The sequence below is a fragment of the Oncorhynchus nerka genome, linkage group LG12 (assembly GCF_034236695.1).
Source record: "Oncorhynchus nerka isolate Pitt River linkage group LG12, Oner_Uvic_2.0, whole genome shotgun sequence".
NCBI classification, from domain to species: Eukaryota; Metazoa; Chordata; class Actinopteri; order Salmoniformes; family Salmonidae; genus Oncorhynchus; species Oncorhynchus nerka.
In genome coordinates, this window is record NC_088407.1 from 43,800,860 (window position 1) to 43,819,761 (window position 18,902).

The following is an 18,902-nucleotide window of genomic DNA, read 5'->3' on the forward strand; positions in this document are numbered from 1 at the left end:
GTGCTTTTTTCGCAAATGCGCTTCTTACTGCATTCGCGTAACAGGCAGGCTCCTCGTGGAGTGCAATGTAAGGCAGGTGGTTAGAGCGTTGGACTAGTTAATCCTAAGGTTGCAAGATTGAATCCCAGAGCTGACAAGGTAAAAATCTGTTGTTCTGCCCCTGAACAAGGCAGTTAACCCGCCGTTCCTAGGCCGTCATTGAAAATAAGAATGTGTTCTTAACTGACTTGTCTAGTTAAATAAAGGTGTAAAAAAAATGAAAACTTGAAATCGGCCCTAATTAATCGGCCATTCCGATTAATCGGTCGACCTCTACTCTGTATGCTGTGCATGTGTGATAAAAAAAGTTTTATGTCGTTATCCCTCTAGCTATCTGTCTACCAACATCTCTAATCAAAACACAGAGTGAGCTGCACAGGTGTAGCTGTTGTGCCACAGCCTGAAACATCTATCAATGTACAGTAGGTAATGTCATTAACTTCTCCCAGGTGTTAATGCGATGCAGGAAATCAGTCGTTCCTACAGCCCTGCAGGACCAGTTGAGCACTGCCTTCAATTATTGGCGTTGGGTAGAAAAAGAAAATGAATCATCAGAGCAAGGTAGTTCAGCAGTTATGTATTTTATCATTATTCCTAGTAAATACAACAACAAAAAATAACTTGTGGAATGGATTGCCAAAGTTTTTGATTAATGTCAGAAATCTGCACAGCTCTGTTTCATTGAACCTTCAAATGACATTCAACGGACTCCCAGTACTTCTGAGGTAGACGGGGGGGTACGTGAGAGCTTTGTGAAGTCGCTCGCTCCTGAATCCCATAGAAGAAGGGAGCATTGATTTTCCCTTGGATAACAAGCCTGGACCGACTTTTATGCAGGCCAGAGTTCTGTTGCTTCCTCTCCCAAATGGTCACCCATCCCAATCTCGGGTTTCCACTCAAAATGCTAAGTGCCTTTACACAGGTCTTCAGGGAGACAAACCAACTTCCACTACTAACACCCAATTGGATGAGTTTTCACAGTCAAGTTGATTAGGAGTTTAAAAGTTCCGGGCCGCAGTACTACTCCAGAATTGATTCAACCTGGTGTTTGTGAAAAAAGAAAGAAAACCCCAAATGGTTCAAGTCAAGTCAAACTTCACTTAGTGTGTTATCCCAAGGTCTCAATACAAAAAAACGCTTGGATAATGTCATATTCTGGGCCAATGCACTCAATAAGAGCCCAAAACACTCACAATGCTTACAGTATAATAGGTTTTTGGTTAATCTGTGAAAATCCTGTCTCTGAGTGGGGTTTATAGACTTGCCTACCCCTCTGTCTAGCCTTTGACTCTACTGAGCAAGTGGATTGAACCAAGTTCTCATGCTGGCCTTGTTTGGGAAGGGAGGAGAAAGCAATGGAACAATGGCAAAGTTGATGTGTAGCCTACAGATAAGAAGAGCAGAGCTGTTGCATTTCAAAAAATCTATTCGTAACTTTCAACTCTCCCAGTACTTACAGTAATTGGTTTTTGATATTGAAACACCAGAAACATATTACTATGCTTACTAGGGCTGGGAATTGGCAGGGACCTCATGATTTGAATTTATCATGATACTTAGGTCACGATTCAATACATATTGGAATTCTATATGTATCATTATTCTATGTTTTGCGATTCGATACTGCAATTCGTTATTGCAAATCAATATTTGAAACATATTGTTTACTACATAAGACTTACTCTGCAGCTCAAATCTACTCGAAAAGTACTTGCAATCTGTCTAGATGATTCAAGGCTTTTTGTCAACTGACTGCAGGGGATTGCTCTCCAACAGGTAGAAGACTGTCATCTATCTGTTTCCTGGTCTGCTCAACGGCAAATTCCTGCACTGCAGGGATGGTGTTAGTAACCATAAATAGTTCAAATGCATGTGGATTGGGAATACATCCCCTGCTGGCGGCTCCTCAGTACCTAACATACAGTCATTCCACATAAATGAGGTCCAAGGCTCGAAACCTGCTCTTATTCTTTGAAAACCTTGCTTTACTTTTTTCATGAGCACGAATCACAATGTTCCTGGCTTCTATTTTTTTGGGAGGGGTTCTGTGTAGGCGATTCTGAAGCCAGGGACTTAGTTGGAAGTCTCGTATTCTTGTGGGGTGAATTTTGAACAGACTTTTTTTTTTTTACAAAACTATGTTTTGGATAGAATCTACATATGAAGAGCTTCATTCCAAAATGCTGACTCCTTGTATAGTCCATGCCCCGACAAATTGAGGCTGTTCTGAGGGCAAAAGGGTGCAACTCAATATTAGGAAGGTGTTCCTAATATTTGGTATAGTCAGTGTATAAAGTAGCTTTGCAAGGTTTTACACAGTCAAATGTGACAAATAATATAATTTTTTATAAAGAACATGATACATTTGTGACATCAATATAAAAAATATCTATATTAAAAAATGTATCAATACAATAATATGAGATCTGTGCTCTGGTCAAAACTGTCCTACCAAGCAAAAAGGCAGTAACTGCTCATAGCCTGGAACTGAGAAAAATTGCTTCAACGTTTAATTGTCCAGCCAAATGAATTCTAGGGAGATCATTGAATGACTTAAATGTAAATGTAAATGTAGTGATCTGTTGTCTTACTATGAGTAAATGTTTTATTTATGTTGACTCTGACCTTTGACATGACCATTGACCCCTAAACAGCAGTTACTGCCTTCTTCCTTGCCATGATCTAGTGTTGTCATGATACCAACATTTTACTAACAATACGATACCCGGCCAAGTATCATGATACCGAGTAGTATCACAATACCACAGGGGGGAAATTCAGAGTGGACTAGCATCCTGTTACCCCGGTCCCCAACACTTGTTCCCGTTTTCTAAATGTTATGCACATGTGCCACACAAAAACATGTCACTGATATTCACACTGCTACTCAATACAACACACATTCAATTTAACTTCACACTGTTCACTGTATAATAGAATACTGCATCGAAATGGCGGATTTTATCATATTTGCAAAGGCCTACCTGTGATTTGGTTGGAGGAATGGGAGGAAGGAATATACATGCATAATGATCTGCATGTTATTGTGGCAGTATGGGGAAAACACTACATGACACCTTTTCTCTTCAGATAACACACAGACACACACACTCTCCCTCCCTCACACACGATCTCTGTCTCCCTCATAAACACACACTCACCACCCTCTCCCACAAACACATACACACAGCTCATGACTTCAAAACATTTAAAAAAGCACCAAACAGTGTGTAAGGAGCACCAGAAAGAGATACATTTTTGATAGTTTAGCCTTACATTAGGCCTATATGAATTCAAACTGTCCACTTAGGAAGCAACACTGATTGATAATAAATTTAACGTGCTGTTGTGCAAATGGAATAGACAACAGGTGGAAATGATAGGCAATTAGCAAGACACCCCCAATAAAGGAGTGGTTCTGCAGGTGATAACCACAGACCATTTCTCAGTTCCTATGCTTCCTGGCTGGTGTTTTGGTCACTTTTCAATGCTGGCGGTGCTTTCACTCTAGTGGTAACATGAGACGGAGTCTACAACCCACACAAGTGGCTCAGGTAGTGCAGCTCATCCAGGATGGCACATCAATGCGAGCTGTGGCAAGAAGGTTTGCTGTGTCTGTCAGCGTAGTGTCCAGAGAATGGAGGCGCTACCAGGAGACAGGCCAGTACATCAGGAGATGTGGAGGAGGCCGTAAGAGGGCAACAACCCAGCAGCAGGACCGCTACCTCCGCCTTTGTGCAAGGAGGAGCACTGCCAGAGCCCTGCAAAATGACCTCCAGCAGGCCACAAATGTGCATGTGTCTGCTCAAACGGTCAGAAACAGACTCCATGAGGGTGGTATTAGGGCCCGACGTCCACAGGTGGGGGTTGTGCTTACAGCCCAACACCGTGCAGGACGTTTGGCATTTGCCAGAGAACATCAAGATTGGCAAATTCGCCACTGGCGCCCTGTGCTCTTCACAGATGAAAGCAGGTTCACACTGAGCACATGTGACAGACGTGACAGTCTGGAGACGCCGTGGAGAACGTTTTGCTGCCGGCAACATCCTCCAGCATGACCGGTTTGGCGGTGGGTCAGTCATGGTGTGGGGTGGCATTTCTTTGGGGGGCCGCACAGCCCTCCATGTGCTCGCCAGAGGTAGCTTGACGGCCATTAGGTACCGAGATCCTCAGACCCCTTGTGAGACCATATGCTGGTGCGGTTGACCCTGGGTTTCTCCTAATGCAAGACAATGCTAGACCTCATGTGGCTGGAGTGTGTCAGCAGTTCCTGCAAGAGGAAGGCATTGATGCTATGGACTGGCCCGCCCGTTCCCCAGACCTGAATCCAATTGAGCACATCTGGGACATCATGTCTCGCTCCATCCACCAACGCCACGTTGCACCACAGACTGTCCAGTAGTTGGCGGATGCTTTAGTCCAGGTCTGGGAGGAGATCCCTCAGGAGACCATCCGCCACCTCATCAGGAGCATGCCCAGGCATTGTAGGGAGGTCATACATGCACGCGAAGGACACACACACTACTGAGCCTCATTTTGACTTGTTTTAATGACATTACATCAAAGTTGGATCAGCCTGTAGTGTAGTGTTTTCCACTTTAATTTTGAGTGTGACTCCAAATCCAGACCTCCATGGGTTGATAAATTTGATTTCCATTGATCATTTTTGTGTGATTTTGTTGTCAGCACATTCACTTATGTAAAGAAAAAAGTATTTAATAAGAATATTTCATTCATTCAGATCTAGGATGTGTTATTTTAGTGTTCCCTTTATTTTTTTGAGCAGTGTGTATACATTTTGTGAACAAGTTCCCAAGTAAAAAGTGAAAGTCACCCGGTAAAATACTCCTTCAGTAAAAGTTTAAAGTATTTGGTTTTAAATATACTTAAGTATCAAAAGTAAATGTATTTGCAAAAATGTACTTAACTTCTCTAGGCTAGGTGGGACGTTAGTGTTGAAATAGCATAGCACAAACATTCTAAATACACCATTCTAATATTACACGTTCTTGTAAATACATGTATCTAACATAATTTAAAAGCTCAACTTCTTCTTAATCCAACCGCTGTGTCAGATTCCAAAAATGCTTTTCGGCGAAAGCATACTTTATGATAATCTGACGACAGCCTGGCGAACACACAAGTATTTCTAGCATTTTCCAACCAAGCATTAGAGTCACAAAAGTCAGAAAATAGCAATAGAATAATCAATTATCTTTGAAGATCATCTTCTTTTGGCAATACAAAAGGTCCAATCTTCACAATAAATGGTCGTTTTGTTCGATTAAATCCATTTTTATAACATAACACGACACATTTTGTAAACGGCTTGTGTCATGAATTCCGTATCCTTCAACTTTCAACGAAACATTCAATGTAATTACTCACACTAAATTTACGTTTAGTCATGGTTGGTTTCATTGTAATCCTCTGTTTGTTAGTAACACAAACATACCTGATGGTTCTTTTAATGCGACGTATTGACAGAAAGGAACTGATTTGAACACACCAAACAATGACCTCATTGCGCGCCAATGATATGACCAGTGCTTCTTTGATTGACTGTATTTTTGCCCAATGACCACTGATCGTCTTGAAATCTATCTTGGTAGATAGCCAATGAGCTGAGGTAAACGGCAATATTTAATGGTTATATCCGGGAAGACCAGCTCTTGAACGAAAGTCGAGCGTAACACAGCCATTCGCCATTTACATTTCTACCTGAAGGAGCCACTTTGTTTGCGCGTAGCAGTATTGAGTCGAGATCATTTTCCTCTATTTTATTGAAATAATTATGGCGATTAAATCTGGAAAATCAAAGGCAAAGTCCCGGTATACAGATCTACACGATATTATTGACGAAGTTGATAGAGAAAGTGACACAGGGTTACTAGAAGATTTGTCAGATTGTGAGACAAGTTTGGACTCCCAATTTGAAGAAACATTTTTGCATGGAGAAGACCCAATTCTCGATTGGTAAGTAACTCTCATGCCGTTGTTTGAAATTAATAATATCAAATATTATTCAATTTGAGTTGTTTTGGAGATATTTTTATTTATTTGACAAAAATATAATCAGTAATGAAATGTGTTTAGTACACATGGCTCTAAATTGTGGGTGTGTCTGTCTGTCTGTGTTTGTATCTATTAGATCGTTTTTACATATATTTTTATCTACACATGGAACGGAACAGCACCTCACCTTAGTGATTTTAGGTCCCCTACTCTATATTATAATTTGTGTCTGTGTCTGTATATATTAGATATTTTTTACATGGATTTTATCTATACATGGAACGGAACAGCACCTCACCTTAGTGATTTAGGTTCCCTACTCTATATATAATCTGTGTGTCTGTGTCTTTATTTCACAGTCCCTCCGATTCTGAATTGGAGCCCCCACTGCCAAGGTACAAAAACAAAAAAAAGAGCCCCCACAGGAGCTGGATCATCTAGCCGGACCCCTGCTGTCTCCGGCTATACACCTACGCCCTTCCTGCCAGGTGTGAAGTCTGTGACAAAGGGAAAAAAAGGAAAAAAAGAAGCGGAGGTGGGGAGGAGAAAAACCTGCAATCAGAGAGGAGGAGGGTCGTTGGCACTCTGTGCTGGAGGAGGATGTGGCCCCACCACCTCCAATATTCAGACCAAAAAGGCCATCAGGACCTCAGCTGGACATGACCTCCAAGTACAGCCCCATGCAACTTTTTCAGTTGTTTTTCACCTCGGCAGTCGTTGATTCCCTGGTGTTGAACACAAATAAGTACGGAGCTAAGAAGCAGGAAGGCAAGAAAGAGGGATGGAAGCCCATTTCTATGTCAGATCTTTTTTGTTAGCTGTCAATGGTCATTTACATGGCTCTTGTGAAGCTGAAAACCTTGAAAGACTACTGGAAAACTGCTCCCTCTATCAACTGCCTTTCCCCTCCACTGTCATGTTATGCAAAAGGTTTCTGACAATCTCATGGGCGCTTCATATCAGTGACCCAGAAGTTGATGATTACAACGAGAAGACGAGAGGCACAGCATGGTTTTTGATAGGCTCTGCAAAATAAAACCTCTACCCCAGCATCGTTGAGGCCTGCAAGACCTATTTTCAGCATGCCCAGAACCTTTCCATCGATGAGAGGATGATAGCCTCAAAGGCCAGAATTTACCTAAAACAATACATGCGTAACAAACCAACTAAATGGGGTTACAAACTGTTTGTTTGGGCTAATTCTGTGTGTGCATACACATGCAATTTTTTGTTTATGAGGGGAAGAGCAGTCTTGCGACCGGTAAGGGACTCAGTTATGATTCCGTTATGGAGTTATTAGATTTTCAACTGTTGGGGAAGGGCTACAAACTTTTTGTGGACAACTTCTACACAAGCCCTACCCTGTTTGCATACCTGAGGAAGCAGGATGTGTGGGCTTGTGGCACCATTCGGACCAACAGAGTGGGCTTTCCGAAAACAAAGGTGAATGACATTCCTAAGCGGGCTGAGCGGGTTACCATGCGATGGATTCGCCAAGATGGCCTGCTCTTTGTGAAGTGGATGGATACAAGAGAGGTGGTCATATGCTCCAGTATCCACAAGTCCTTCAGTGGAGATCACGTCTTCAGGCGTGTGAAGTGCGCTACTGGGGCATGGACCACCATTCCTGCAGCTATCAAGGACTATAACAAGGGCATGGGAGGTGTGGATCTGTCAGATGCACTGATTGGCTACTACAATGTTTCCCTCAAGACAATGAAATAGTACAAGACATTTTTATATCATTTCATTGACATTGCTGTGGTGAATTCCTTCATCCTCCAGAAGGAAATGGCTAAGACCTGTGGACAGCTCCACATCTCACAGCTAGTCTTCCCGAGAGCTGCTCATCCAAGAGCTTCCCACAGCAAGTCTACTGCAGCACCTTCTGTCCCCTCTACCTCTGTCCCGTCCCCCTCTGCCCCCTCTACCTCTGTCCCTTCTGCTCCAACCAGTTGTGTTCACCTGGCCAGATTCATCTCTGCAGGCATGAATGTGCCTCAGGGCAAAAAAGGCCCAGTGGGGATGCGTCGATGTGCGCTTTGTCACACCTGCACCACCTGTTCAGTAACCCTCTGCTTTACAGCAGAAAGAGACTGCTTTTGGGCATGGCATCAGAAGCACAATATTGTGTAGAGGACTGAGGGTCTTCATAGTATTGTACATTATACATTGAATCTGTGTAAATAGTTACCCTCGTTTTTTTTTTTGGGGGGGTGGGTTAGAATTGCATTTTAGTATTTTGTATATAGTCATTTACTTCAAAATGTATCACTGTACCAATTCGGCCACATGGGTACATTTGGGCAACTTGTGTGGGACACCTGGGTGACTACATGCTCAATGTCATGTAGCTCACTCATTCCTGAAGATATCTTTCTGAAACGTTTTTCTAATACTGTTGCCATCTTATGTTCTGCATCTAAATCATCCCCAGCATTCTATCTGTATGTCTGGCTGTTCTTTTTCAGTTGAAAGATGATGCAGCAACAATAAACAGAAAACGTATGTTTATTTCCTTGTATTTTCTTCTACCAGATCTATGGTGTTATATTCTCCTACATTCAATTCACATTTCCACAAACTTCAGAATGTTTCCTTTCAAATGATACCAAGAATATGCATATCCTTGCTTTCAGGTCCTGAGCTACAGACAGTTAGATGTGGGTATGTCTTCAGGCGGAAATTGAGAGAAGGGGGGTATCCCAATTGAGTATCAAAAGTAAAACTATCATTTCAAATTGCTTATACACATGTAAAAATATAAATCCAATATGTCAAGTTTCATGAGCTGAAATAAAACATCCCTGAAATTTTCCATATGCAAAAAAAATCTTAATTATTTCAAATTTTGTGCACAAATTTGTTCACTTACCTGTTAGTGAGCAACACAATGCAACAGATGTCTCACATTTTGAGGGAGTGTGCAATTGGCGTGGAGACTGCAGGAATATCCACCAGAGCTGTTGCCAGAGCATTTAAGCTACCTCCAACAACGTTTTAGAGAATTACCACAAGTTCCCTCAGTGCTCACAACAAGCAACCTTTGACAAAAGTCCATCTACACCTATTCAAGTTGAAAATGAGGAATCCAGACACCTTATTGATCGCAACAGCTCATGGTACTCCTGGAATCAGAAGTTGTTTTGACTCAATGGATGAATGTAGTCAGAGAAATGCTGATGAATGTCTTGCTCGATCTGTGTATGCAACTGGTTCACCTCTGATGCTCACAGGCAATGTGTATTGGAAGAGATTTCTGAATGGTCTTCCCCCAGCATACACCTCTCCAACCAGACATGCTTTATCTACTCATTTGCTGGATGCAGAGTTCAACAGAGTTCAACAGAGTTCAACAGAGTTCAAGTGAAGGTCAAGCAAATCATAGAGAAAGCAGACCGTACATCGCTGATGGGTGGTTGAATGTTCTTTGTTAAGGAATAATTAACTACATCATCTCCACCTCTCAACCAGTATTCTACAAGAGCACAGACACGAGGGACAACAGACACACCAGTCTCTACATTGCATATGAGCTGAAGGCAGTCATCAATGTCCTTGGACCACCGACGGTATTTGCACTGGTGACAGACAGTGCTGTGAACATGAAGGCTACTTGGTCTAAAGTGGAGAAGTCCTACCCTCACATCACACCCATTGGCTGTGCTGCTCATGCATTGAATCTGCTCCTCAAGGACATCATGGCACTGAAAATAATGGATGCATTCTACAAGAGAGTCAATAAAAGGTTAGGTATGTGAAGGGTCATCAAGTTATAGCAGCAGAGAAGAATAAGAGCACCACATTGAAGCTGCCCAGCAACACCCGTTGGGGTGGTGTTGTCATCATGTTTGACAGTCTCCTGGAGGGGAAGGAGTCTCTCCAAGAAATGGCCATATCACACTCTGTCGATATGGACAGCCCCATCAAGAGGATCCTCCTGGATGATGTATTTTGGGAGAGAGTGGTAAGCACTTCACTGTTGCTCCGAGCAGAGCAAACTGCAGTTCTTAAATACATAAAAAACGTGTGAAGACTTCTGCCTGAAGCCATACATGCCGCAGTGTACATGATGGACCCCAAATATGCTGGCAAGAGCATCCTGTCTGGTGCAGAGATCAACCAAGGCCTATTGTGTCATCACTACCGTGTCTCGCCAGCTTGACCTTGATGAGGGCAAGGTTCTTGGCAGTCTGGCGAAGTACACTTCCATGCAAGGGCTTTGGGATGGAGATGCAATATGGCAGTCGTGCCAACATATCACATCAGCCACCTGGTGAAAGACACTTTGTGGATCTGAGGCTCTTTCCCCTGTTGCCTCCATCATCCTCCAAATCCCAGCCGCATCAGAGCGCAACTGGTCTTTGTTTGGGAACACACACACTAAAGCACGCAACAGGCTGACCAATACAAGGGCAGAAAAATTGGTGGCTATCCAGGCAAATTTGAGCCTTTTTTAGCCTGACAACGAGCTATCCTCAAAAAGGTTGGAAAGTGACAGTGAAGATGAGGCCTCAGAGTCTGATGTTCAAGAGGTGGACATTGAGGAGGTCCTTAGAGAAGACATTGAAGCCTGAGAGGAAGACAACCAAAGCTTTAGTTTGTAGACTATCATTTGACAGATGTATGTTAAAAATGTTTTTGGGAGATGCGATGGATCATTGGGGATCATTAAATATTCCCTTTCTTTTGTTGTTCAGTGCAATCATCTAATTTAATTAAAGTTCAGTTCGTAACTAAATAGCTTTTACATTTTTTTGTCATTTGCAATTATGTCTACTTATGATACGGTAAAAGGTTTATGTTTCTGTCGCCATATGATATGGTAAATCAACTCAGCCAAAGAAGAAATGTCCTTTCACTGTCAACTGCGTTTATTTTCAGCAAACTTAACACGTGTAAATATTTGTATGAACATAACACGATTCAATAGCTGAGACATAAACTGAACAAGTTTCACAGACATGTGACTAACCTAAATTGAATAATGTATCCCTGAACAAAGGGGGGTTCAAAATCAAAAGTAACAGTCAGTATCTAGTGTGGCCACACGCTGCATTAACTTCTTTGGGGTAGGGGCAGTACTGGGTAGCTTGGATGAAAAACGTGCCCAAATTAAGCTGCCTGATACTCAGCCGTAAAATCTAGAATATGCATTATAATTATTAATTTTTGATAGAAAACAGTGTGAAGTTTCTAAAACTGTTTGAATGCTGTGTGTGAGTATAACAGAACTCATATGGCAGGCAAAAACCTGAGAAGAAAATCCAACCAGGAAGTAGGAAATCTGAGGTTTGTAGTTTTTCAACTCAGCCCCCATTGAAGATATTATGTTATGTTATGTTATGTTTCACTTTCCACGGCTTCCACTAGATGTCAACAGTATTTATAACCTATTTTGAGGATTCTACTCTAAAGGAGGGGCTCATAAGAGCTCTTTGAGTGAGCGGTCTGGCAGAGTGCCACAGCCTCGGTCTGGCGCGCTCACGTGAAAGGTAGCTATGTTCCACTTCATTTGTACAGACAAAGGAATTGTCCAGTGGGAACATTAATGAAGTTTTATGTTAAAAACATCCAAAGGATTGATTACATACTTAGGTTGGAATGTTTCTACGTGCTGTAACGGAACTTTTTGAACTTTTCGTCTGGCGTTCGGCCCGACCTGAACGCGCTTTTGGATTTTGTTTTACCAAACGCCCCAACAAAAGAAGATATTTGGACATAACTGATGGACATTATCGAAACAATTCAAACATTTATGGTGGAACTGGGATTCTTGGGAGTGCATTCTGATGAAGATCATCAAAGGTAAGTGAATATTTTAAATGCTATTTCTGAGTAATGTTGACGACCCAATATGGCGGGTATCTTTTTGGCTGCTTTGTTGTCTAAAAGCTGGACTTGCATGGTTTGCTTTCTCCGTAAAGTTTTTTTGAAATCTGACACAGCGGTTGCATTAAGGAGAAGTGTATCTAAAGTTCCATGTATAATAGTCGTATCTTTATCAATGTTTATTATGAGTATTTCTCTAAATTGATGTGGCTCTCTGCAATATCACCGCATGTTTTAGAACTACTGAACGTAACGCGCCAATGTAAACTCAGATTTTTGATATAAATATGAACTTTATCAAACAAAACATACATGTATTGTGTAACATGAAGTCCTATGAGTGTCATCTGATGAAAATCATCAAAGGTTAGTGATTCATTTTATCTCTATTTCTGCTTTTTGTGACTCCTCTCTTTGGCTGGAAAAAAAGGCTGTGTTTTTCTGTTGCTTGGTGGGACCTAATATAATCGTTTGTGGTGCTTTCGCTGTAAATCCTTTTTAAAATCAGACACTGAGGCAGGATTAACGAGAATTCTATCTTTAAAATGGTGTAAAATACTTGTATGCTTGAGGAATTTTAATTATGAGATTTTTGTTGTTTTGAATCTCCTCCTCATGGACTGCACCAGATTTGCCAGTTCTTGCTGTGAGATGTTACACCACTCTTCCACCATGGCACCTGCAAGTTCCCGGACATTTCTGGGGGGAATGGCCCTGGCCGTCACCCTCCGATCCAACAGGTCCCAGACGTGGAGATCCGGGCTCTTCGCTGGCCATGGCAGAATACTGACATTCCTGTCTTGCAGGAAATCACTCACAGAATAGCAGTATGGCTGGTGGCATTGTCATGCCTGAGGGTGATGTCAGGATGATCCTGCAGGAAGAGTACCACATGAGGTAGGATGATGTCTTCCCTGTAACGCACAGTGTTGAGATTGACAACAATGACAACAAACTCAGTCCGATGATGCTGTTACACACTGCCCCAGACCATGACGGACCCTCCACCTCCAAATCGATCCCGCTCCAGAGTACAGACCTCGGTGTAACCTCATGCCTTCGATGATAAATGCGAATCCGACCATCATCCCTGGTGACACAAATCTGCGACTCGTCAGTAAAAAAGTCCTGTCTGGTCCAGTGACGGTGGGTTTGTGCTCATAGGCGACGTTGTTGCTGGTGATGTCTGGTGAGGACCTGACTTACAACAGGCCTACTGGCTCGCAGTCCAGCCTCTCAGCCTATTGCATACAGTCTGAGCACTGATGGAGGGATTGTGCGTTCCTGGTGTAACTCGGGCAGTTGTTGTTGCTGTCCTGTACCTGTCCCGCAGGTGTAATGTTCGGATGTACCGATCCTGTGCAGGTGTTGTTACACGTGGTCTGCCACTGCAAGGACGATCAGATGTCCGTCATGTCTCCCTGTAGCGCTGTCTTATGCGTCTCACAGTACGGACATGGCAATTTATTGCCCTGGCCACATCTGCAGTCCTCATGCCTCCTTGCAGCATGAAAAAAACAACTTAAGTAGTACTTTAAAGTATTTTTACTTAACTGCTTTACACCACTGAATGATATACAATGTATTAACTTTTCTCGCTCTGCGCTCTGCTCCAATGTATCAAATGTACAAATGTAACAGCAGAAGACTCATCAGGGTCTGCATCCCCCCCAATCCCCCTTCGCCATCATGACTAAATTATACAGTTTTTTAAAAACTGATGGAAGAATAGATGCACAGAAAGAGCAGATGGAGAGAAGCAGGTGAGTGATGGCTGGAAGGGGATGCAGCTGGTGGATTACAGCTGCCACATGTAATATGTGCATGAAAGTGAAGTGGACGTTATTGGAATGGCGCTTACAAGAGTAGTTGCTGTTGCTTATTTTAACAGAATTTATAAACAAAATTGACTTTTTAAACATTTTATAACAGGCTGCAGCGGGTTATATCGATCGGTAGGGCAGTATCATATGAAACGGCACTACTCTATTCCAAAATGTTGTTATTGTCACGCCCTGATCTGTTTCATCTCTTTGTGCTTGTCTCCACCCTCCCTCCAGGTGTTGCCCATCTTCCCCATTATCCCCTGTGTACTTATACCTGTTTTCTGTTTGTCTGCTGCCAGTTCGTCTTGTTTGTCAAGCTTACCAGCGTTTGTCTTGCAGGATCCTGGTTTTTCCCAAACTCTTTTTTTTCTGTCGCCCTCCTGGTTTTTACCCTGTCCTGTCTCTGTACCAGCCTGCCTGACCACTCTGCCTGCCTGACGACCTGTACCCTTGCCCCATCTCTGAATTATTGACCTCTGCCTGCCTTCACCTATTTCTTGCCTGCCCCTTGGACTATTAAACCATTGTTTATTCAACGTGCCTGCATCTGGGTAGTTATCATAAGTATGGTGACGTTTTGGTACCGTGATATTACCGCGGTACTGGCAATAGGGTGTCATTAGGGACGCCTGTCCTGCCTATCATGGTGCGTAAAAAAAACACAGGAAGTTGAGGCAGTGATGTTTTATTCGTCACATGGTTGCTGTCCTCAGGTAATGTGTGTGTGTGTGTGTGGGGGGGGCTGTATGAATGCGTATGTGTGTTTGTGCTTGTCTGTCTGTCTGCATGTGTGTGTTAGTGTATTAGCCGGGGGAGAACAGATGCTGCGTTTGTTGTGTGCCCTCCATCTTGGAATGAAATGACAGGCTTGTCAGCAAAGAAGCGAGAGTTATTTTTATCCCCTTCACAAACCCAAAAGCCTCAAGGGTGATTGTACTTCAAAGTTCCATAAGTAGGTAGGTAGAGGGTTCAGTCTCTCAGCACAGGCGGCCTGTCACAACCATTACAGGCCATGCTTTCTCGTGATGTATAGGAACTCTTGCTGCTTTAAGCACATTTGATTTAATATACCATAAGATTTATTAGGGATAGAGTAACAGAATAAATGCCAACTTTCCCAATATGAATCCACAAATTCACACAAACACCAAGGCTACATCTATCAGCTGGCAAGGGAAGAAAATATATATATATTTTTTAAATAATATAAATTTCCAATGTTTGGATTGTACATTTCTCAGAGACAAATAATAAATGCAGGCTAACTGTGATGCTGCTTATTCATAGCTCTGTGTTTGTAAATGGTGCTCGATTTCACTGGAGTTTATCCTTCAGGGGTTATAAGAAGCAATGTTTAATCAGACTATAACTTTATTTAGTTTCTCAAAGGGAGAATGAAAGATTAGGTATTCACAAACAATAGAAAACATTTTGAGAGCCTATACAGATGTCGGGAGGGTTTGTTTATTGGCAGCCTACTTTCTTCTCCCATTGCGCAGCTTAAGATAAAGCATGATCTGATCCTTATTAAATGCAAACTAAAATTGCAATATGCCTAAGTTAATTCAGAGCTGGAAATAGGTCACTTTCTTGGTCAATAAAAGGGATCCCATTGTGACTTAGCTCTTTGAATTGAGCAACTGTTGATGTGTATAGTCAACAAAGCATATATTTACACTACCGGTCAAAAGTTTTAGAACACCAACTCATTCAAGGGTTTTTCTTTAAAGTTCTTTAACTTTCAATGTTCCGTATTGACTAGCCATGTCTTAAAGTAACGATGGACTGTCATTTCACTTTGCTTATTTGAGCTGTTCTTGCCATAATATGGACTTGGTCTTTTACCAAATAGGGCTGTCTTCTGTATACCACCCCTATCTTGTCACAACACATCTGATTGGCTGAAATGCATTAACCTCTCTAGGGTAGGGGGAAGCATTCGGGAATTTTGGATGAAAAGCATGCCCAAATTTAACGGCCTGCTACTCGGGCCCAGAAGATATGATATGCATATAACTGGTAGATTTGGATAGAAAACACTCTAAAGTTTCCAAAACTGTTAAAATAGTATAACAGAACTGATTTAGCAGGCGAAAACTTGAGAAAAATCCATTCAGGAAGTAGTTTTTTGTTGTTGTAGTTTAATCCACGATGACGTAGCAGTGAAGACGTGTTTGTTTTGTCCTCGTGTACTTTTTTATTTTTTCGTGTTTTTTTTGTATATATATATATATATATTTCAATTTATTTTCAATCTTTTCTCAATTTTTTATTCGATTATACCTTCTGGTAATTAGCTACACGCTATTTAGTCATTGTTAGCCACTGCTAGCGGCTTTTACCTTCTGCACAGATACCAGCCCTGATTTTAGCCTGGATAATACTCCCGTCTACCAATATTGCTTGTCTACCAATATCGGACTGTCTCTCCACAACAACGCCGGATTCCTGCCGTAATCCCTGGACCACTACTTCTGATCATCACAGCTAGCTTGCAGCTAGCTAGCTCACAGCTTGCAGCTAGCTAGCTCACAGCTAGCTTTCACTCACCGTGGCACCTTGTACCGAAGCTATTCCCTGAGGCCCACCTCCCGGCCTACTCAGCTGTTCACCCATCCTGTAGCTCTAACTTTAAAAAGTTCTGGGACACTGTAAAGTCCATGGAGAACAAGAGCACCTCCTCCCAGCTGCCCACTGCACTGAGGCTAGGTAACACGGTCACCACCGATAAATCCATGATAATCGAAAACTTCAACAAGCATTTCTCAACGGCTGGCCATGCCTTCCTCATGGCTACTCCAACCTCGGCCAACAGCTCCAACTCCCCGCAGCTACTCGCCCAAGCTTCCTCAGCTTCTCCTTTACCCAAATCCAGATAGCAGATGTTCTGAAAGAGCTGCAAAACCTGGAACAGTACAAATCAGCTGGGCTTGACAATCTGGACCCTCTATTTTTGAAACTATCCGCCGCCATTTTCGTAACCCCTATTACCAGCCTGATCAACCTCTCTTTCATTTCGTCTGAGATCCCAAAGAACTGGAAAGCTGCCGCGGTCATCCCCCTCTTCAAAGGGGGAGACACCCTGGACCCAAACTGTTACAGACCTATATCCATCCTGCCCTGCCTATCTAAGGTCTTCGAAAGCCAAGTCAACAAACAGATCACTGACCATCTCGAATCCCACTGTACCTTCTCCGCTGTGCAATCTGGTTTCCGAGCCGGTCACGGGTGCACCTCAGCCACGCTAAAGGTACTAAACGATATCATAACCGCCATCGATAAAAGACAGTACTATGCAGCCGTCTTCATCGACCAGGCCAAGGCTTTCGACTCTGTCAATAACCATATTCTTATCGGCAGAATCAGTAGCCTCGGTTTTTCTAATGACTGCCTTGCCTGGTTCTCCAACTACTTTGCAGACAGAGTTCAGTGTGTCAAATCGGAGGGCATGTTGTCCGGTCTTCTGGAAGTCTCTATGGGGGTGCCACAGGGTTCAATTCTCGGGCCGACTCTTTTCTCTGTATATATCAATGATGTTGCTCTTGCTGCGGGCGATTCCCTGATCCACCTCTACGCAGACGACACCATTCTGTATACTTCCTGCCCTTCCTTGGACACTGTACTATCTAACCTCCAAACGAGCTTCAATGCCATACAACACTCCTTCCGTGGCCTCCAACTGCTCTTAAACGCTAGTAAAACTAAATGCATGCTTTTCAACCGTTCGCTGCCTGCAACCGCACGCCCGACTAGCATCACCACCCTGGATGGTTCCGACCTAGAATATGTGGACATCTATAAGTACCTAGGTGTCTGGCTAGACTGTAAACTCTCCTTCCAGACTCATATCAAACATCTCCAATCCAAAATCAAATCTAGAATCGGTTTTCTATTTTGCAACAAAGCCTCCTTCACTCACGCCGCCAAACTTACCCTAGTAAAACTGACTATCCTACCGATCCTCGACTTCGGCGATGTCATCTACAAAATGGCTTCCAATACTCTACTCAGAAAACTGGATGCAGTTTATCACAGTGCCATCCGCTTTCTTACTAAAGCACCTTATACCACCCACCACTGCGACCTGTATGCTCTAGTCGGCTGGCCCTCGCTACATATTCGTCGCCAGACCCACTGGCTCCAGGTCATCTACAAGTCCATGCTAGGTTAATCTCCGCCTTATCTCAGTTCACTGGTCACGATGGCAATACCCACCCGTAGCACGCGCTCCAGCAGGTGTATCTCACTCATCATCCCTAAAGCCAACACCTCATTTGGCCGCCTTTCCTTCCACTTCTCTGCTGCCTGTGACTGGAACGAATTGCAAAAATCGTTGAAGTTGGAGACTTTTAACTCCCTCACCAACTTTAAACATCTGCTATCTGAGCAGCTAACCGATCGCTGCAGCTGTACATAGTCCATCGGTAAATAGCCCACCCAATTTACCGACCTCATCCCCATACTGTTTTAATCTATTTACTATTTTGCTCTTTTGCACACCAGTATCTCTACCTGCACATAACCATCTGATCATTTATCACTCCAGTGTTAATCTGCTAAATTGTAATTATTCGCCTACCTCCTCGTGCCTTTTACACACAATAGACTCTTTAAAAAAAAAAATTATACTGTGTTATTGACTTATTGTTTATTGTTTACTCCATGTGTAACTCCATGTTGCTGTCTGTTCACACTGCTATGCTTTATCTTGGCCGCAGTTGTAAATGAGAACTTGTTCTCAACTAGCCTACCTGGTTAAATAAAGGTGAAATAAAAATGCATAAATAAATGCCATTACAGTATCCATTGACATAGGACTTCATTTGCAGTTCCTATGCCTTCCACTAGATGTCAACAGTCTTTAGAAATTGTTTCAGGCTTGTATTCTTATAAATGAGGGAGTAAGACCAGTCTGAACGAGTGGACCCAAACATGACGCATCGTTTTTTCAGGCGCATGTGCATTTCTTGTTTACCTTTTATATTGACGACGTTATTGTCCGGTCGAAATATTATAGATAATTTAGGCTAAAAACAACCTGAGGATTGAATATAATTTTTTTGTACATGTTTCTATGAACTTTACGGATGCAACTTTACTTTTTTGTCTGATTGTTTTGTCTGAGTTTGAGCCTGTAGATTACTGAATAAAACGCGCTAACAAAACAGAGGTTTTTGGATATAAAGAGAC